Source organism: Dendropsophus ebraccatus, chromosome 1 (genome assembly GCF_027789765.1).
Source record: "Dendropsophus ebraccatus isolate aDenEbr1 chromosome 1, aDenEbr1.pat, whole genome shotgun sequence".
NCBI lineage: Eukaryota > Metazoa > Chordata > Amphibia > Anura > Hylidae > Dendropsophus > Dendropsophus ebraccatus.
In genome coordinates, this window is record NC_091454.1 from 41713811 (window position 1) to 41736881 (window position 23071).

Sequence of the window (23071 nt, forward strand, 5' to 3'; positions counted from 1 at the left end):
TTCCACTTTTTATAGTGGGAACTCCTAAAGTCTAACAAACTGTTGCAATCCACCTTCTTAAAAAAGGTTTTCACGTAAACAGTATTATTATTAGCATATAAAATCAGATCCAGATATTCAATGCTGGACTGCAATATGTATGTGTAAACCTCAAGCCCCAGTCATTGGTATTCAGGTATTGCACAAACTCCATCAGACTGTCACTACTACCATTCCAAATAAATATCAAATCGTCTATATACCGTCTATATATACCGTGTTTATAATAGAGCACCGATCCATTAGATCGGTGCTCTTTTATGCTGGTCTGCTGCAGACCAGATACATAGAATACCGAGCCCGGTAAGGAGAAGGGATCCCCCCTCCGCAATTGCATCCCCCCACTAGGCCACCACGGATAGGCACCACAGGGCATTTAAATGCAGCTGTCATGTCTGACAGCTGAATTTAAATGCTCTTATTAGTGGGCGCTACGATCGCCTGAGCCCGCTAATAGCCGCTGTCCTGGGCTGCAGAAAGCAGCCGGGATTGCGTCGGTTCAGAGGGGGGTCGCAGCGTGGCCCCTCTCTGAACTCCCTTAACGGCGCCATGACGTATAAGATCCGTCATGGGTCGTTAAAGTGACACTGTCACCACAGTTTTCATTTTTTCATAATTTTTAAGGTTTAATTTACTGATATTGCTGTGTTCATAGCTTACTTCAGACAAATGATCAAGTTGCTTGTTCAAGAGAAAAATGAACTTTTATCACCTTGTTATTGCGCCACCAGGGCGGGGCTAGTCCACGAAGCGCCACATCGCTCCGCCCACTCCACCGCCGTTTACTACGCCCCCTTTGCTACGTCATTTCTTCAGGCCGCTCTGCTGCAGCGGCCTCCGTCTTTTTTGGCCCTCCCAGCCTGTGCAGGGACGTTGGGAAATGCGCGTTCACATCACCCAGAGCGTGATCTTCTCCTGCACCAACCAGCCTGGCTGTGCTTGCGTTCGCATAGCCCGCGGCTGTCAGGTGCAGGCATGGTGGGGCTGTGTGCAGTCCATCTGTGCCCTGTTGTCCCCCGGACCTCTCGCTGCTGGCTGTGCTGACGTCCGCACCGCCAGCAGCAATCTGATGCAGTAGTGCACAGGCGCAGTCCGAACAGCTAGTAAAATTGTTGGCCGCCCGCAGCTTTCTTCTCTGTCACACACTGGCCACCACCGGCACAGTGCAAGCAGGACGGCCGCACTGCGCCTCTACCGCATCAGATCGCTGCTGGCTGTGCAGACGCCGGCACAGCCAGCAGCGAGAGGTCCGGGGGACAACAGGGCACAGATGGACTGCACACAGCCCCACCATGCCTGCACCTGACAGCCGCGGGCTATGCGAACGCAAGCACAGCCAGGCTGGCTGGTGCAGGAGAAGATCACTTACCCAGTGAGCCTGTGCGGTAAATGAAGGGGACGCACGCGCATGACGCTCTGGGTGATGTGAACACGCACGTCCCGACGTCCCTGCACAGGCTGGGAGGGCCAAAAAAGACGGAGGCCGCTGCAGCAGAGCGGCCTGAAGAAATGACGTAGCAAAGGGGGCGGGGTCAATTGCGGTGGAGTGGGCGGGGCGATGTGGCGCTTCGTGGACTAGCCCCGCCCAGGTGGCGCAATAACAAGGTGATAAAAGTTCATTTTTCTCTTGAACAATCAACTTGATAATTTGTCTGAAATTAGCTATGGACACAGCAATATTAGTAAATTAAACCTTGAAAATTATGAAAAAATGAAAACTGTGGTGACAGTGTCACTTTAAGGAGTTAAACTACAAAAAAAAGGCTTTTTAACGGGATGGAGTAAAAAAAAACTTGTGCTACCCTGTCATACGCTGATAGCAGTAATGTTACTGGGAACAATAGTCATCCAGCTAATAGTAGCCAGCCAGCATTGTTCATCCCTGGTATTATTATTATTATTATTATTATTATTATTATTATTATTATTATTATTATTATTATTATTATTATTTTTTTTTTTTTTTTTTTAAGTGACCTCATGGATTTGATAGCAGCTGGATAATCTGGATACCTCTGACAACATGACTTTGAGATGGAGTCCCCCCTACAGATATTTAAAGATACTGTTAGAAAAATATTTGTTGTGTTGTTGTTGTTGTGTCTTCTCTGGCAACTTTTTCATCACAGCTTCTTACTGAGAAAACCATTCGTTTTTTACTCTCAAAAGTCTGTCACTGCACCCTTCAAAAGCTATTTAAGATGGTGACCATGTTGATGAGTTGCAATAGCCAGTATTTGACTGTGATAAGGAGGATAAGGTGGAGGATGTCATTACTTAAAGGAGTTATCCAGCGCTACAAAAACATGGCAAATTGTCCCCCTCTCTTGACTCCAGTTCAGGTGTGGTTTGCAATTAAGCTCCATTTACTTCAATGGAACTGAATTTAAACCCCCACCAATCTGGAGACAAGAGAGGGGGAAAAGTGGCCATGTTTTTGTAGTGCTGGATAACCCCTTTAAATGTCTATCTGGGTTGGTGGTGGTTGAACTGGTACTGTTAACCCTGTTCTTGGAAATACTGATGTAGTACTGTTAGCCATGGTGGTAACTAGAGTTAAGCGAAAATTTGTTTAGCAAACTTCGCTAATTTTCGGTCAAACTTATTAAGATTGGATATGTGAATTCCATTAAAACAGCCAAAACTATAGTAGCTACAATACTGGGACTATTACAGAATGGTGAATTTGTTAAAGTATGTTGTTGTAAAAGCGTAAAAAATTGGAAAATCACAATTAAAAAAAAAGTCAATCAACCAGTCAACCAGCCAGTCAATCATCCAATTTCGGCAATTTCTCTCCTCTCTGTCCCAATATCACTCTTTTAGTCTCTCCCTGCTCTTCTCTAACTGCCTGCTGCAATCCTGCTCTCACCTCCACACACAGAGCCGACTTGCCACCTACATTAACGAACCTCCTTATGTAGAGGCTGAGGGGGAGGTGCTGACATCACCCACAGTCAACCCTCTTATCCTCTTCTTTCCTCTCCTCTACGTCCCTAAATAGCTCTGTTAGTCTCTCCCTGCTCTGCTCTAACTGCCTGCTGCGATCCTGCTGCGATCCTGCTCTCCACACACAGCTGACTGGCCACCTCCTTAACGAACCTAACAAAGTTGAGGGGGAGCTGCTGACATCACAGAGGGCCGTGCCCGGCCTTCCCATGACAAGGGGGAGGGAAAACCTAACCAAAACACGGGAAAAGATGGATGAAAGGAGTTTGGGAGCTCTGGGTTCCCCTGGGTTGCACGAGCCCTACAGGTCGATTCACCTCACACACTCATGCTTTTACACCCTATTCCCAGGTCATAAATCGAGCATAAATTGACACCTGATGCCATCCGCACGCCCAGACACCAGACACCCACTTTGCCACGAACACTCCCTGTTCGATGACCAACACAAATCTTCGCTGTTTGGACCCACCAGTCACTGTCATACACGTTACCCACTGCCAGACACACACCCACGAAGCACACACACAAACATTTGCTATGTTGGGACCCACCAGCTGTTGTCATACACATGACCCACCAGCTGCTGCCAGACACCAAAACACAACATACATAAACAACTTTGCTGCCACCCCCCTATCTGTTACGTTACTGGGGAGACAGGAAACCCCAAAATTGTTCCACTCACAGGCAGACACACCCATACGGTAGAGTAAGCCACCCGGTCATACAAAATACGGTCACACACCGCACATGCACTTTTCACGGAGCCAACTAGGTTTGTTTAGGGTACAAGACAAATCATCACTGCAAACAATTAAAACAAAAAGGATAAAATAACAAAGTTCTAATACTTAGATAGAGATGCCTTGTATAGGCTCTTCCTTTCCAGTGGATTGGGCTTAGAAAATGGTGCACAAACCAATTTGATTGGATCCCCAACTATGTGACACATCTTCCCTAGGTCTAACTTTTATGTAAGACTTGAAAGGGTTGGCCTGAGAGGCTTCATCTGACATCTCTGACAACCCCCCCCCCCCCCCCCCCCCCCCCCCCCCAGCCATCAAGGGAACACACCTGGGAATATCAAAAAGATACATCACATCATGTCATAAAATATGTATAAAATATATTTGTGTATGTATGTATATGTAAATTAGATACAGTGGTGCCTTGGATTACGAGCATAATTCGTTCTGGGACTTTGCTTGTAATCCAAATCCACTCTTAAACCAAAGCAAATTTTCGCATAAGAAATCACTGATATGCAGACTATTGGTTCCACACCCCAAAAATAATGATTTTATATTTTGAATAACATGTAAGACAAATGAAACAAACATTTATAAACAGCTGAATATGTGATATTATAGGTTACTGTGCAGTATAGCAATCAGCATGTGGAGTAAAATTTATAATAGGTGCATAAACCTGAAACACAGCAGCAGTTTGTAGATACCGGGTGGAACTGCAGATCCCTATAATGCAGTAGCCTAGTACAACATGCTAGAATAGAGAAGCAGGGCTGCCATCAGATATCTGTGTGGTCACATGACAGCAATGAAGAAGGGGTGTGTGCTCAGCATGGACTCATCAGGACTGACAGAGACTGCAGGGAGCATGAAGGACTGAGCATTACAGATGTGGGTACATACATGCAGCACTCTGTCCGGGGAGAGAGGGGTTACAGCTATGAAGAGATTACCTCCACAGTCCTGTCCCCTGATGTAAGCCCCAGCCTGAAGTGGATCTGCTATGATTCGGAAGGCAAGGGAGACTTCCTGGGTCAGAGTACAGTGCTGTATACCCCGCTATATAGACCATGTCCCTCCCCAACTCGCGCTCCCACCTAGTACAGGGAGCTCTTAAACCAAAACAATGCTCTTAAACCAAGTCACAATTTTTAAAAACTGTGAGCTCTTAAACCAAAACGCTCTTAAACCAAGTTACTCTTAAACCAAGGTACCACTGTATTAAGTTTTCATTTTAAGTAGTAAAATGAAACAAAAGCTATACAATGGGTATTGTTGTACTGACACACAGAATAAGGAAATTGGCATTAATCTATGCCCATTAGAGGACATGGGTATCTAGGGTGGGAGCTGGCCGTCATACACAGCCGGCTCCTATGCCAACTGATGGGGTCTATAAAAGAGTAGAAAAAGGTTTATTAGGCTTTGTTTAGCCATAGCTAGCCTAGTGGTAAAGGGGTGTTTCAGAGGAAAAAAAGAGTCATCTGGTGCCAGAAAGTTACAAAGATTTGAATATGACTTCCATTTAAAAAAAAATCTGAAGCCTTCCAGTACTTAGCAGCTGCTCTAGGCCCTACAGTAAGTGGCATGTTCTTTCCAGTCTGACACAGTGTCCTTTGCTGCAACCTCTGTCCTTGTCAGGATCTGTCCGGAGTAGAAAAGGTTTAGTATGGGGATTTGGGGATATGGCACTTCCTGTAGGGCATAGAACAGCTGATATAAGAACTGGAAGACTTGACTTTCTGGCACTACTTGATTTGAAAATATTTTTCTTCTGGACTACCCTTTAACAGGCATAATACAGGGGGCGAATTTACAGTACTAGTGAAGCGCTTCCCTAAACTTGGCTGCCTGCTTGTCAGCTAGCTGCCTTTAAAGGGAACCTGTCACCCCCCCGTGCCGGGGTGACAGGCTCCCGACCCCCCGTTAGAGCCCCCTATACTCACCTAATCCCGCCGGGTCCCGCTTCTGGAGGTGGTTGGGTGATGAAGATCTCAGCCGCTGCAGCCCGGCGCGCGCGCTGAGAGATGAGTCCAACACCCATAGAGAATGACAGGAGATTCCAGCGCTCCGTCATTCTCTATGAGCGTTGGACTCATCTCTCAGTGTGCGCGCCGGGCTGCAGCGGCTGAGATCTCCGTCACCCGACCACCTCCTGAAGCGGGACCCGGCGGGATTAGGTGAGTATAGGGGGCTCTAACGGGGGGTCGGGAGCCTGTCACCCCGGCACGGGGGATGACAGGTTCCCTTTAAACTCTTTGCTGCTTCAGGTGCCTGGAAAAGCTGGATGCAGGCCTAAGAGACTTTTCCAAAGACTGTATATGGCTTTTCCAGGCACCCGGAGCAGCACAAAGTTTAAATGCAGCTGGCTGAAGTTCTAATTCATGGCTTTAATGCAAACTGCAGGGAACAATAAGATATGAAAACATGCACACTATGAAGATGAGAGCAGGTACAATATATGTGCTTGCTATCATCTTATGCCTCCCAGCCATCCTGTTGTAACTCAATGACACAACCCTCTTCGGCTGCACATTAGCTACATAACCAAACACTGTATAGATGTCCACTCCCCAAAGCACTATACCTACCCTCTCTTCATATGGGGAACCCTCTACCCTTCCCCCAGCACTGAATAGTCCACCTCCCCCTCCCCCTCCCTAGCATTGTAAAGCCTCTCCATAGCTCCTCAGAGAGGATTGTATGTACCCCTTACCAACAAATTACAGAGGCCCCCACCTCCCCCAGCACTGTATGTCTAAAGCAAAGTTGTGAGGAGGGGGGGGGGAGTAAAGGGGAGCCAATCCTGGACCCACACAGGGAGAAACACATGGCACCATATAAAAGGGAATTTTGCTGCAGCGAATTTCAGCTAGCCTAGGTTTGCTTCAGAAGAACTAAGCAGCTACAATGTGTGCTGCCAGTGACAAATTAACAAGCCCCTTCCACCTTCTTACGTTCAGCTCAGACACAGCTTTCTGCTAATTTTATCAACTCAGAAGTCAAGATAAGTCAAGATAAAATACATCCCCTTCTGCCACTGCTCCAGCCTGCTCCAGTTCTCGTATTTCGGCAGCTTCCAGGTCTGGGGATGTGACATAACAGGCCCCCTCCGCTATTCAGTGACTGAGTTGGGACACTGCTACAGCCACTGTTTAGCAGAGCAGGCATGCCATGTCAGATCTCCAAACCTGGAAGCCGATGAACAACGGGAGAAGAGTGCTACCTGAAAAAATAATGTAGGAATCCCAACCCTCAGCTCTTTCTGGGGTTATTACACCCTGTCTCAGTTGTTTATTTTTTGTTGCTGTTGTAGTGGTCAGTATACAGTATATAGGTACTGATGGTCTCTTGGGTACTCCAGGTGTGTGTGTGTGGGGGGGGGGAGGCGTTTTTAGTATGGCCGGGGAGTCGGGTGGATAAAAACAATGATGTCCACTTACCTCCCCAGCTCTAGTGCTGGGGCCAGCATCACGCTGCTCTAATCTTTTGCCACTTTATAGTCCATCCCTGTGCCCCTGCAGCACCGCGTCACAAGCTGGCTCTCATGATTCAGGCTCCAGTTTCTCCTGGGTTCCAATTTCATCACTTCCTGCCGGGGTAGGGCAGCTAAACCAGTCACTGACTGCAGCAGTGTTCCCTCCGTCATTGACTGGCTGAGCAGGCATTCCTAAGCCAGGTCTTGACTTTCCACACATGGGAGCTTCAGGTGGCCGACGTTGGCCTATTAGTGGTAAGGCGGCGCTGTCAAGGCACTGGCACAAGTAAGTATAGATTGTGTGTGAAGTGAATTTGTCATTTTGGATGGACGTATGCTTTAATGGAAGGGCAGGAAAAGGAAGGGAAGTTTTCTTTTTGCTGAGAAAAAGAACATTTAAAAATATTGTACATGCTGTTGAACACTAAAGAACAAAATTAATCACTGGTTCCACACCCTAATAGCTGTGTGATGTTGCTGGTGGTGCTAAGTGGCGCTATTGCCGTGAAGCCCCACCCACTTAGCACAATCTGCAGTTGATAAAAGATCACTTTTTCCTTGAACAAGTGTATGAGATGTTATTGTAACTGTACCTGCAATTCTTTATTTTGGCCACAAGATGCCACTGTTGAGCATTAGCATTAAGTACATGTGACTGGTCACATGTCTGTGACATCACTAACGGTCTTTCAGTTGTCAAGGAGGGAAGCTATTTTCCCTTGAGCTGTTGTTGAAGATCCTGATCCATCCAAGCTGGAAATCGGTTTGCTGGGACTTCTAATTGCGGTACAGCTCAGCTGTTGTTGCTGGCGATTTGATCCTCTGTGAGAGAGATTCAACTCCTGGACTGTGGCTGCGGGAGCACATTACTAGTCGAACTGGATCGTGCTGCTGCGAACGGTGGTCGCCATCGTGGGACTGGATGTTGGCAGAGGAGCTTCTCATCTGGACACAGTGAGCGAATGTTCATGTAAAACAGACCTGGAACAGTAGCGTGCACGCCAACCTATGAGAGACTGAGCCATGGTCTACAAGTAGTTAGTTAGTTAGGTTTCTTGTTTGTATAATGCCACAAGCCTTTCTCCACAGAACACACGTGTGGGGCTCATCTACTGTGCGAATTATCAGCGAGCGACCAGCGACGTTTTGAGAACATGTTTACACCAGGAAATAATTGCTCAAATGTGATCGTTATCGTGCAGATTTGAACCATAAGCCTGGCCCACTGAGAGATAAGCAAACTGTCAAAAGATAGAGGTTACTGGATATACAAGTTCAGAAGCCAGAAGATCAATTTATTTTAGAAGGAATACAGGAAGTGCAAAAATCACATTGGGAAAAACAACAAACACTTTTTTTCTGTTTTATATAAACTATGAACAAAAGATATATATAAGTAAGCCTATTTTCTAGTTTTAAAGCCAGGTTTGCCCAAGCCATGCTACTTTATCTTTACCACAGCTTTTAACACAATTTTTTTTTTTATTTCCAGTGTTAAAAAATAAGTTAGAACATGTCTTCCCAGCAGTTTAATTGAGCAACTGAACATGAGTATTAAAAAATGCTTTCTCGAGGGTAAATGTATTTTTATATTATGACTGGGTTTGTTTATTAAAGTTCCATTTTTTTCAAAGATTTTTGTGATATTTATCATCTTTATAATCCTAATTATGTGATTTATCTCACATCACCAACATAGAAAAAGTGTGCTATCAGAATTGCCAAAGGCAATGCACATCTGTTCATGTACTTTTTAGCTTCCTACATCTGGAAAAGAACTCCCTGAGCAGAAAAAAAAGATTAATATCATTTTATAAAAAATGTATTGAAATATTGCACGTGACTACAATACAGAAGTATTCTGAACAGTATCAATTTTCAAAAGAAATCAATATGAATGATTGAAATGATTTTTATTTTTTCACATATAGACTGCCCCCACTGCTGCCACCGACGTTTGTGTCTAGAACTGCAGCCCTATCTAAGGGCCCTATTACACCAACAGATAACTGACAGATTTTTACAGCCAAAGCCAGGAATCTATTTGAAGAGAGGAGAAATCTCAGTCTTTCCTTTATGACCGGTTCCCTGTTTAGTCTGTTCCTGGATTTGCTGGGTTCACTCTACATTTTTGCAATCAGTTTTTTTCAAAAAAAAAAAAAAAAAAACAGTTTGCAAAAACATAGTGTGAAACCAGCCAAACGGATTGGAAAAATGAATGCATTTGTTTCCCTCTGCCTTGATCGGTTTTTCTATTGACTTCCATTATAAAAAAAAAAAAAAAAAAAAAAAAGATCAAAACACAAAAATTTGTGGACATTAAAAAAAGGATGCGTTTTGATCTGGTTTTTATAATTGAAGTCAATAGAAAAACGGAGCAAAACAGAGACACACAAATGCATTCGTTTTTCCATCCGTTTTTTACAAAAACGGATAAAAAAAGGATTGTGAAAATGTATTGTGAACCCAGCCTTTGGCTGCAAAAATCTGCCAGATAATCTGTCAGATATGTTGGTGTAGTAGGGCCCTAAACCCTGCAGTTCCAAACCCCTTGGTCTGTTCTGGCACTGGTACCCCTTGTACTGTATATTCTAATTTACAGTACCCACGGGGAGATTGCCTGACACGATCGGGCACAGTTTGGCAGTGTCCGCATAGTGAGTGGTGATTGTTATCACCGTTTGCTCTGCTTCCAGCTTTTAACACCCTCTGTATTATATATAAGAATATTATACAGTACACTGGGGGAACAAGACCCTTCTCTGCATAGTACTGTTTGGCAATGCTAGAACAGAGCAGGGGATTGGGAACTACAGGGCTGAGATGGGTTTGCTGGTAGCCAGTCACCAAAAGTCTATATGTAAATGAAAAACTACAATTTTTTTTAACCCTTTGAGGACCAGGCCCAAAATGACCCAGTGGACTGCGCAAATTTTGACCTTAGTGTTTTCGTTTTTCCCTCCTCCCCTTCTAAGAGGTCTAGCACGTTTTCTATCTACAAGGCCATGTAAGTGCTTGTTTTTTTACAGGAATAGTTGTACTGTGTAATGGCGTCATTCATTTAACTATAACATGTAGGATGAAATTCAAAAATTATTATTTATGAAGATATACAGTAAATTGGTGAAATCTTAAAAAAGAATGTAATATGGTAACGTTTGGGGGGTTCCTGTGTCTACGTAATGCACTATATGGTAAAAACGACATGATAATATTATTCTATAGCTCAGCCCGAACACAACCATATGCAGATTTACACAGATTCTCTAATATTATATATATATATATATATATATATATATATATATATATATATTTTTTATGAAATCCTTTTTTTTTTGGGCAATTAATTATTAATAAAATGGGCCTATTGTAACGCTTGTAACGGTTTTATTTTTTCACCTATGGGGCTGTATTGGATGTAATTTTTTCCGCCATAATCTCTAGTTTTTTTTATTAATACCATATTTGTGACAATCGGATGTTTTGATCACTTTTTATTCATTTTTTTTTTTTATATATATATAATGTAACATCAAATCGGTAATCCGCACACTTTTTTACCTCTTTTCGTGTGCGCTGTTCGCAATGACACTTGTTATATTTTAATAGATCAGACAATTACACACGCTACAGTATATTATATGTTTATTTATTTATTTTGTGGTAGTGTATTGGTGTTTTTAACTTTTTATTTGAAGTCCCTTTGGGGGACTTTTACATTCATTAGTTTGATTTCTTCACTGATCATTGCTATGCCATAGGCATAGCATTGATCAGTGTGATAGTCGATCTGCTCATTGAGCCTGCCTGTGCAGGCTCAGTGAGCAGATCGCCGATCGGACCACACGGAGGCAGGTGAAAGACCTCCGGCGTTCCGTTTCAATGATTGGGACTGCCCCTGTCACTTACACTTAAACGCCGCGTTTAAGGAGTTAATGACAGGCTGCAGCGCGATCGCTGCAGCCTGTCATTAACGGTGAGGTGCTGGCTGCTCACTGCAGCCGGCCCCCACCTCCTATGAAGCGCGCTCCGCTCCGGAGCGCACTTCATAGCAGCAGAAACACCCAGGACGTACAGTTACGCCCTGGGTCGTTTGGTGACAGACTTCCATGGCGTAACTGTACGTCCAGGGTCGTCTAGGGGTTAAGAGGTATATTACAAAATATTATAACTTTATTAAAGTAATGAATTAATAATGTATGCATACACCTTTAAGGCCAATGCTAGTTTCAGTTTTTCCTCGGCACCTTCTAAAATACCATAACACTATCATTTTTCTCTCAGTGGGCAAGCTTACATTATAATAACTTTATTCATGATTTTTCAGGTTAGTACAATTACATTAATACTAAATTTGTTTAGATTTGTTTATTATATTGTTTGGACATGGAGAGAAAGGAGCTGCTGTAGCTCACACCTATGGCTGACACTAATGCCTCTCGGCTACATTTAAAAACTAATGCCAGAATGTTGGTATATAATTTGATCAAACCATATTGCCTCATTTACAACATGCAGGTCCCTTGGCCTACATGAGTCCCTACACTTAACTAACACTGTGTCGGTCAGCGACCGCCAACCCCGCAAAACAAGCAACAACAGCAAGCAAGCGCAAAGCAAGCGACACACCCCGCAGGCACCGCCGGCAAAGAGGGCAGCCGCCAAGCAACACAAGTATTCACACTTGTGTTGCTTGGTGTCCGCTTTCTCCGCCGGCGGTGTTCACTCTTGTTCACACTTGTGTTGCTTGGTGGCCGCTTTCTCTGCCGGCGGTGTTCACTCTTGTTCACACTTGTGTTGCTTGGTGGCCGCTTTCTCTGCCGGCGGTGCCTGCAGGGTGTGGGAGGGCCAGTGGGTTTGGTTCTGTGACATTGGGGTTGCAGTGCTATTCGGGGGCTGACCGACACAGTGTTCATTTAGTGTAAGGACTCATGTGAGCCAGGGGTACATGAGGCAATATGGTTTGATCAAATCATATACCAACATCATGGCATAGGTTTTAAATGTAGCCGAGAGTTATTAGTGTCAGCCATAGGTGTGAGGTGCAGCAGCTCCTTTCTCTCCATGTTTGTATTATATTGTCTATTCAGCCTATCAGCAATGTGCTCAATGTGCTTAATTGCTCATATGGATCAATTTTATATTGCTTTATTACATTGATCCATCAAAGGCTGTAGGCATGATCAGCCATTATCAGCCATAATCCGTCATGATCAGCCAAGGGGACCTAGTAAGGCTTTGGTCTGCTGTGACAATGGAGTGGTCCTCTGTGATCATCCCCTGGGGAGCAGATATGTCCCACTGTAGCAAACACACCCTAAATGGGGACAGGAACCAAAATTCACAAACTATGTATAGTACTGTGGAATTAGTTGTTGCTATACAAATAAAAGCATCTGTATAAAAACCATCAATGCACATTAGCAGTGTTTACATGCTGCTCTTGATTTTTTTGAACATTTAGACCCCAGTCTACTTTTTGGAGGGTGTTTCTTTGCTACAACCTACATGGACTAGGTGGTAAGTAGGAGACACTACTGAAACATGCATCCTACTTTCCCTTCCCTTCCAAGGAATTTGTGCTCTGGACCCCCCTGTTTTTCTTGGATGTCTCTGACATATCAAGTATTTCTGGAAATAACATTTGTCCAGTACAGCTCAAATCTAACATTTGTATCTAAGATAAAAACTAAAATGGGTATTTACAATAATACAATTTTAAACAGTATTAGCATAGGTAATTGATAACCTAGAAGTTGAAGAAATCTTCTTGTGACATAGTGTTATCACACTCTACAAAAATAAGTAACATGAGATTTGTCTTAATTCACAGTTATGTGTAGGTGCAAATTAACAGAAGTAGCAATAATTGTAATTATCATTTAAGTCATTTAAAAAAAAAAGTTTAGTCTTCATAAAGTAGAAGCAAGAAAGCAGAAAATAATGCGTTTTGTAGCCACCCTGAGGCTTAAACAAAAATAGAAGCTTGCAAAATGATCACTATAAACTGGTAAGTTAGCTTGTTCTTTGTAATGCAGTTTCATTGGATTTGTTTCCAAGTGCAATGTGATTCTTATACAAGTAATCACTAAATTTCATGTTATCGTTGATGCACTTTTGTGATGTTTGTACTTTGCAGTCTGCCATTAGTCATGCTGATCTATAATTTATGTAGTATGAACATTTCTGCTCAACAATATTGTCAGACCACCTTAGACACCTATACTGGCATGGAAGGCCCTAGAAAGTGGACAATACTTGATCAGTCTCCAGTCCCTTCATTAGCTGAGGGGTGATATCCTGTTGAAAAGTAGGAGGAGTCAGTGCAGTACAGCACAATGTCGGATGGAGGAGTCAGGATCCTGGGTCTCATTGGACAAGCTTAGTGGAGTACTAGTCCTAATTCAAGGGGTTTCATGTTACTTATCAAGAGTGCCAGCAATTGAGAGCAAAGAAAAGGTTTCAGGCCAGGCCTAGTCATCACATCAAAAATTCCATGGTATGAAAGGTATATATATATATATATAAAAAAAAAACTTCTGACACTTTAAAGCTGTTGTGTCATTTACATTAACTTTAACATGTCGTACAGGAGAAGGCATGCCACACTGACAAACTATGTCTGTCACAGAAAATTCAGGTACCACTTATGCCAAAGTTTTAGTTTTTTGTTTTTTTAAAAAAATTGTCTATTTTATTAAATTTTTTAACTCAGTTTACATACATCATAGAGCATCTTTCACAAATCTCCAACAGGAGGGATTTCAGTCACAAAAATATAGCTAGTCTAAGGATGATGTATCCCAAATGGGACATCCGGAAAGAAGCACAGGTCATCTAGCATGTAGTTCTCATAATATGGACTACCCTAATAGGCATAAGATACAAACATTAGAACCTTCAATCAAAAAGACAAACACAGTGACACGGACAAGACCAAGACAACACAGGGGGTTAAGGAGACGAACAGGGGTTGGGGGTGGCTGAGCAGTAACTCGGAGTGAGTGAGAAACCTCATAGTAGGCATCCCATTGATCCCAGATTTTTCGAAATTTATCATGGAGAGCTGCCAGGTATTCCATCCGTCTGATTTCTTGTATTCGATTGATTACTTATGCCAAAGTTTAAAGCCTCCCGCCATTACACACTTAACTCCACAAAAGGAAAGAAAAAAAATCTGTGCCAGCCTCTCCAGCCCTCCTCCTTACCTGTGCCTCCTGTACCTGATGCCCACTTTTTTTTTCTTTGTGGCTGGATGGTACTTTGGACTGCCGTTCACTGTTTTTCAGTCTGTTGTGGTTTTTTTACAGCAGATTTTAAAATAATTTCAGGATCATAGTCTCTGCCACCAGCAACTGTTTAGTTCTGTGTGGTTGGACGGTCGTCTGGACTGCTGCCGACTGCTCATTTGTCAGTAAGGGTCCATTCACACTGAGAAAAGCAGGTGGAATTTAGGGATTCTGAGCAGAGTCCGCTGTGGGGGTTACGCTTGGAAACCTGCCTGCCTCTTGTCTCAATGTAATGTGTTGCACGCCTCCGCTCTTTGCTCAAAGAATTGACATGTTGGTGGGTGTTCCGCTCAGAATTTATGCCTGTTTTGCTCAGTGTGAACATACCCTAAGGAAGATATATATTTTTTTTAAATTACAAAAATTTGTGTGCACCCCCCAGGTCTGCATAAGTAAATTTGCATATATTACAGGGAGTATATATCCAGTAGCACTTAATTGTCGGGCTGATCCCCCTGTGTGCGTACCTTCTGTGGGTTCTTTTTTTTGCGCTACATGTTTTGTCATTTTTTTTTCTTTTAAGCCCTTGTGAAAAGGAAAAATTCAAGGCTAAACCAATGTTTTAGTCATTTTTTTGTTACAATCTTAGAGGGATGTAGTTTCCTAAATGGTATGCCATTACGGGTCTTTGTTATGTTTTGGCACCTAGGAGCCTCTGCCAATCTTACATGGTACTGTGAAAAATGGCCAATTGTAATTGAGGCTTTTAAATTCACAAGGAGTTCATATATATCTGATGCTTGTGGTTGAATCAAATAGCGCAATAGGGCCACATGTGGGACATTTTTATAAACTGTAGAAAAAGGGCAATACATTTTGTGGTGCATTTCTCTGGTAATATATTTTCTATTATGAGAGATATTAGATTAAAATATAATTTCTGCACAGAAAATTTAAATTTTCAGTTTTCTTACACACTTAGGCTGGGTTCACACGCTGTAACTGTGCGGCTGTATTTTTTATGCGGCTGTAAATGTGCGGGTGAAACTCCGGCCGTGGGAAAAAATAGACATGCGGCTCAAAACATACGGTCATTTACTTGGAAATATGGTTCAACTAAAAATAACAAATAAAATGTTAAGAAAGTGATGCAAACACCTCTGGATGCATCTGGGAAAGCAGGGAACACAGTTTACATGAATCGCTATTACCGGGGTTTGCGATCCTCTGCACTATAGCCGATGTCTCTCATGGTTAATATATTGAATTAATAAAACACATTTTCTGTCTAATAAAGTCCCTTTTATTGTTCAATAATTAAATGTAAACGATTCCATCATTTTGCAATTAAATATACTGTTAAAATAAATATATATATAAATAAATGTATATTTATATATATATTTATTTTTTGACAGTATATTTAATTGCACAATGATGGATTCGTTAGAATTAAATTATTGAACAAAGAAACTGTATTTATTTCAACGAAAATGTGTTTTATTAATTAAATATTAATTAGTACAGGAAGCTCCATAAGCCGTTAATTCATATGCCGGCAATAGAGCATTCTGTACTAATCATCACTTTACTTTAATGAAAACATCAAATGTTTCTTCTAATTATGTTGTGACAATAGCATTATTAGAAGAAACATTTAGAATTATATGTGCGCTCAGCTGATTGGCTGTTCGGCTGAGCGCACATATAATGAGCCGGTCCGCAGTACAGTGACTTCATTGTGCTGCGGACCAGCGAAGAGACAACATCGGGACATCGGGGTGAGTATAGAGCTCTCCCCACCCCCTCCCCGGCACTGCACCCCTCCCAGCAAGGAAGGGAGGGTCAGTTAACCCCTTCCTTGCTGGGATGGGTGCAGTCTGACATCAGTCTGGCCCCCAGGGGGTTAAGGGGTATGCAATACATCCTCCCTTAACCCCTTGGGGGTCAGACTGTAAGCAGCGATCTGTAAAGATGCTGCATACTGTAAGGAGCACAACACCGCTCACAATGATGGGTGTTGTGCTCCTGTTTGTGTGTTTTTTGTGTGTTTCTCCCTTTTTGTTTTTCAGATATCGGTATCCTGGGGATTACGTCGGATTCCATGGACTACGTCGATGACCAGCGGTTGTTCTTTGAATTTTTTTAATAAAATGGTCAATGAGGGGTGTGGGGGTGTTTTTATTTGAATAAAAAAATATTTTAAACTTGTGTCTTGTCTTTATTTCTTTATTTATAGACTTAGTAGTGGAAGCCATCTAATAGACGGAATCCATTACTAAGTTGGGGCCTAGTGTTAGCCGGTATAAAATGGCTAACACTAACCCCCTATTATTACCCCAGTACCCAATGCCACCAGGGGTACTGGGAAGAGCCGGGTGCCAGTATTGGCGCTCCTGGACCGGGCGGCAGCAGGCTGGTAAGATTTAGGCTGGGGAGGGCCTAAACCAATGGCTCTTCCCACCCTGGTGTTACCAGGCTGCTGTCGTTTGGTTTTTAACCCGGCTGGTTATAAAAATAGGGGGGACCCTATGCGTTTTTTTTTAATTATTTATTTATAAAAAAAAAAAAACGCAATACATCCTCCCTTAACCCCTTGGGGGCCAGACTGTAAGCAGCGATCTGTAAAGATGCTGCATACTGTAAGGTGCACAACACCGCTCACAATGATGGGTGTTGTGCTCCTGTTTGTGTGTTTTTTGTGTGTTTCTCCCTTTTTGTTTTTCAGATATTGGTATCCTGTGGATTACGTCGGATTCCGTGGACTACGTCGATGACCAGCGTTTTTTTTTTGTTTTTTTTTTTTAATAAAATGGTCAATGAGGGGTGTGGGGGTGTTTTTATTTAAATAAAAAAAAATTTTAACTTGTGTCTTGTCTTTATTTCTTTACTTTATAGACTTAGTAGTGGAAGCCGTCTAATAGACGGCTTCCATTGTGCAATTCAATATACCCTATGCGTTTTTTTTTAATTATTTATTTATTAAAAAAAAAAACCGCATAGGGTCCCCCCTATTTTTATAACCAGCCGGGTTAAAAACCAAACGACAGCAGCCTGGTAACACCAGGGTGGGAAGAGCCATTGGTTTAGGCCCTCCCCAGCCTAAATCTTACCAGCCTGCTGCCACCCGGTCCAGGAGCGCCAATATTGACGCTCCGGGACCACTGGCACCCGGCTCTTCCCAGTACCCCTGGTGGCATTGGGTACTGGGGTAATAATAGGGGGTTAGTGTTAGCCATTTTATACCGGCTAACACTAGGCCCCAACTTAGTAATGGATTCCGTCTATTAGACGGCTTCCACTACTAAGTCTATAAAGTAAAGAAATAAAGACAAGACACAAGTTTAAAATATTTTTTTATTTAAATAAAAACACCCCCACACCCCTCATTGACCATTTTATTAAAAAAATTCAAAGAACAACTGCTGGTCATCGACGTAGTCCATGGAATCCGACGTAATCCCCAGGATACCGATATCTGAAAAACAAAAAGGGAGAAACACACAAAAAACACACAAACAGGAGCACAACACCCATCATTGTGAGCGGTGTTGTGCTCCTTACAGTATGCAGCATCTTTACAGATCGCTGCTTACAGTCTGACCCCCAAGGGGTTAAGGGAGGATGTATTGCATCCACCTTAACCCCCTGGGGGCCAGACTGATGTCAGACTGCACCCATCCCAGCAAGGAAGGGGTTAACTGACCCCCCCTTCCTTGCTGGGAGGGGTGCAGTGCCGGGGAGGGGGTGGGGAGAGCTCTATACTCACCCCGATGTCCCGATGTTGTCTCTTCGCTGGTCCGCAGCACAATGAAGTCACTGTACTGCGGACCGGCTCATTATATGTGCGCTCAGCCGAACAGCCAATCAGCTGAGCGCACATATAATTCTAAATGTTTCTTCTAATAATGCTATTGTCACAACATAATTAGAAGAAACATTTGATGTTTTCATTAAAGTAAAGTGATGATTAGTACAGAATGCTCTATTGCCGGTAATATGAATTAACGGCTTATAGAGCTTCCTGTACTAATTAATATTTAATGAATAAAACACATTTTCGTGGAAATAAATTCTGTTTCGTTGGTCAATAATTTAATTCTAACGAATCCATCATTGTGCAATTCAATATACTGTCAAAAAATAAATATATAGATAAATATACATTTATTTATATATCTATTTTTTTTAACAGTATATTTATTTGCAAAATGATGGATTCGTTAGAAATAAATTATTGACCAACGAAAGTGTCTTGATTACAAAGAAAATGTGTTTTAGTAATTTAATATATTAACTATTAGAGGCATCGGCATTAGGCATTATTGCCGGCTATTTTTGAAGTACTCCGTACGGACCGCCTGTCAATCCTCGGCCGCATGTTCAGCCGCAAACAATGGTCTTGTTCATTTTTTACGGGTCCGTTTACGATAGGGCCGTAGATTCAGACATAGTGTGCACTGTGCAGCCGCATATCCTATACTTCCAAGCATACACACGAACCACCAAAAATACCGCCGCACAATTACAGCCGCAAATACAGCCGCACTGTTACAACGTGTGAACCGAGCCTTATAGCGACTCTGTACCCACAATCTGACCCCCCAAACCACTTGTACCTTCAGATAGCTGCTTTTAATCCAAAATCTGTCCTCGGCAGGGGATGTAGTTATTGTCATAAAAACAACTTTTAATTTGGCAGCTCTGTGTCTAACGGCCGGGGCTTACATTTGTATATGCATTAGGCTGGCACAATCTCTCTGTCCTTCCTCCCCGCCCTCCTCATCATTAGGAATACTTCAGGCAGATTGCTTCCTATTTCCCACCTGTGGCGGCCCGGCACATGGGCTGGATCGTTAATACACCTGTGCAAAGCTCAAACAGCAGTAAATGTTCCTGGATCATTCCTAATGATGAGGAGGGTGGGGAGGAAGGACGGAGAGGTGGTGCCAGCCTAATGCATATACAAATGTAAGCCCCGGCCGTTAGACACAGCGCTGTAGGATTAAATGTTGTTTTTAGGACAATAACTGCATCCCCTGTCGAACGGGCCCCAGGACAGATCTTGGATTAAAAGCAGCTATCCACAGGTACAAGTGGTGGTGGGGGGGGGGGGCAGATTGTGGGTACAGAGTCGCTTTAACTTTTATTTCTGTGATAGAAAAAACTCTCTGGAACAGCTTGCCTGTTCATTCTTTGGATGGGGTGCATAGAATGGAGCACAAGCACGGGCACCGAGCTGCAAAATCCACGACAGGGTATCTGCCTGGATTCCCCTGTGTGCACATACTCGTCATATTCATAAAATTTGGCTTGGTCCTTAAGGCCATTTTAGGCTCTGCCTCTAAATGGTTAAAGAGCATCCATGAACAGTTGCTACAAAATTTCATTGCAAGCTTAGGTTTATCACTAGTACGACCAGTTTGCGCTCCATAATGTGCAGCTATTTGGCTGAGAGGCACCACATAACTGTTCACTGCCCCTTTACATTAATAGGTTATGTTCCCAGTATGGAACACGCATGGAAATTCCAAGTGGGGGCCATGCGGCGGATTCTGCTTTAAGTTCTGCCTGTCCCATTTACTCATTTATATTCTCAAGCTCAATCCTCCGTACACCCAAAGAATCAATATTGAGCCACCCAAAGAATTGACATTGAGCGGATTAAGCCACACAGCCTTCGCTTGAAATTTCCATGTGTGTTTCATAGTGGGAACATACACTTACAGTCATAGTGCAGTTGACCTACCGAGTACACCTGTATATAAAAATAATAAAAAATTCAGATAGTCTCCTATTATGGACAGACAAATATTTTGTAATTCAGTTAAATTAAAAATCGAATGCAATTTATACTGTAGGTTATGTTTTGAGGTTATCACTAGGTATGAGCAAACCGAACTGTAACGAACCAGATTCGTTACGAACTTCGCAAAAAGTTTGGTTCGTCACTGAACCGAAACTTTGAGAAAGTTCGTAACGAATCTGTAAAGTCAACGTTATACAGGTGAATTACCTGGTTATTAAAGGGTGTATGAATATTTTATAGGTACAGCTGGACGGCTGTATTATGTAGCACGTAGCACTTGGTAAACAGAGTGCCTTATAGTAGCACAGCAGCCTGCTTGTACCACCCTGAGTATTTATGTATGATGTAGCAGCACGTAGCGCTGGATGAACACACGTACTACTTTTTAGATCAAGCAGTCTAGCACGTATCAGCAGCACAAAGAACTTGGTCATCAGAGTGCTTGCACTACCCTTTGTAGATTTGCTACTATATATTTGAATGAAAACACCCAGTAGCCTTGTTTGCTGTCAATGAATGGAAACACCCAGTAGCCTTGTTTGCTGTCAGTGAATGGAAAAACCCAGTACTATTGTTTGCTGTCAATGAATGGAAACATCCATTAGCCTTGTTTGCTGTCAATTAATGGAAACACCCAGTGTCCTTGTTTGCTGTGACTGAGTGGAAACACCCAGCGACCTTGTTTGCTTTCACTGAATGGAAAACCCCAGTAACCCTGTTTGCTGTCAATGAATGGAAACACCCAGTAGCCTTGTTTGCCGTCAATGAATGGAAACACCCAGTACTCTTGTTTGCTGTCAATTAATGGAAACACCCAGTGTCCTTGTTTGCTGTGACTGACTGGAAACACCCAGCGACCTTGTTTGCTGTCACTGAGTGGAAACACCCAGCGACCTTGTTTGCGGTCACTGAATGGAAAAACCCAGTAACTTTGTTTGCTTTCAATGAATGGAAACACCCAGTACTCTTGTTTGCTGTCAATGAATGGAAACACCCAGTAACCTTGTTTGCTATCAATGAATGGAAACACCCAGTAACCTTGTTTGCTGTCACTGAGTGGAACCACTCAGTGACCTTGTTTGCTGTCACTGAGTGGAAACACCCAGTAACCTTGTTTGCTGTCACTGATTGAAAACACCCTGTAGCCTTGTTTGCTGTCACTGAATGGAAACACACAGTAACCGTGCTTGCTGTCACTCAGTGGAACTACCCAGTGACCTTGTTTGCTGACACTGAGTGGAAACACCCAGTATCCTTGTTTGCTGTCACTGAGCGAAAACACCCAGTACTCTTGTTTGCTGTCAATGAATGGAAACACCAAGTAACCTTGTTTGCTGTCACTGAGTGGAACCACCCAGTGACCTTGTTTGCTGTCACTGAGTGGAAACACCCAGCGACCTTGTTTGCTGTCACTGAGTGGAAACACCCAGCGACCTTGTTTGCTGTCACTGAATGAAAACACCGAGTAGCCTTGTTTGATGTCACTGAATGGAAACACCCAGTAACCTTGTTTGCTGTCAATGAATGGAAACACCCAGTGTCCTTGTTTGCTGCAATGAATGGAAACACCCAGTACTCTTGTTTACTGTCAATGAATGGAAACACCCAGTAGCCTTGTTTGCTGTCACTGAATGGAAACACACAGTAACCTTGCTTGTCGTCACCAATTTTGGTATGGTTTGTATGCTACCTCTGTTTTAATGGTTCACTGTGTGATCACTGCCATGCTGTTGCCCAGAATGTGGCGTAATGGTGCGATTAGGCAGCCTCAGAGGCATCCATGCATGCTTCCCCTCCTGTCCCATATGCATCCAGAGGTGCTGGCATCATTTCCTGAGGTTTCATTGTGCACTTGGTGACCTCCAATTTGTCGAATATTGATTTCCAGGTCCCAAGGATTTTTCTCCCATAGACTATAATGGGATTTAATATTTGTTCGAATAGTCGAATATTGGGAGCTATTTGAATCTAATCCAATTGAATCGAATATTTCACTATTCACTAATCTCTAATAACCAGGTAACTCACCTGTATAACATCAACTTGTGACTTTATTACCGGCGATTTTAGGGTGTCAGATGCTTCCCCTGCTGTCCCAGTTGCATTCCAGTGGTGTTGCCATCATTTCCTCAGGTGTCATTGTGGACTTGGGGACCTCCAAGTGGTCGAATAGATGTTTTTCAATAATCGAATACTTGTTTCCATAAACTTCAATGGGATTGAGTATTCAATAGAATATTCGAATATCAGGAGATATGCGTACGAATATCCAATATTCGAATATTTCACTACTTGTTCATCACTATTAGCAAGGTTTGTTTTAGGTTTGGTTGGTACGAATCCGAACTTCACGAAAGTTCGCCGGATTGAACCGAACCGAACTTTTCAAAAGTTCGCTCATCCCTAGTTATCAATATGTCTTGTAGAAATCAACTATGCATTGGATCTATAATGTATCCATGCCGTATGTGCAGACATTAAAATCCACTTAACTAAGAGAAAGTCTATTTCATCTGTACAGATGTGTAATGTCAGAAACTTGTCTCACTCCCAGGCACAGCTATTTGTGTTTTAGTAGCACCTATAGAAATATATCTGATACTGATTGTGTTTTTTTTGTTTTGATTTTACACCTGGGGGCTAGGTTCACACTATGTAACTGTGCGGCTGTAGTTTTTTATGCGGCTGTAAATGTGCGGATGAAACTACGGCCGTGGGAAAAAATAGACATGCGGCTCAAAACATACGGTCATTTACTTGGAAATCTGGTTCAACTAAAAATAACAAATAAAATCTTAAGAAAGTGATGCAA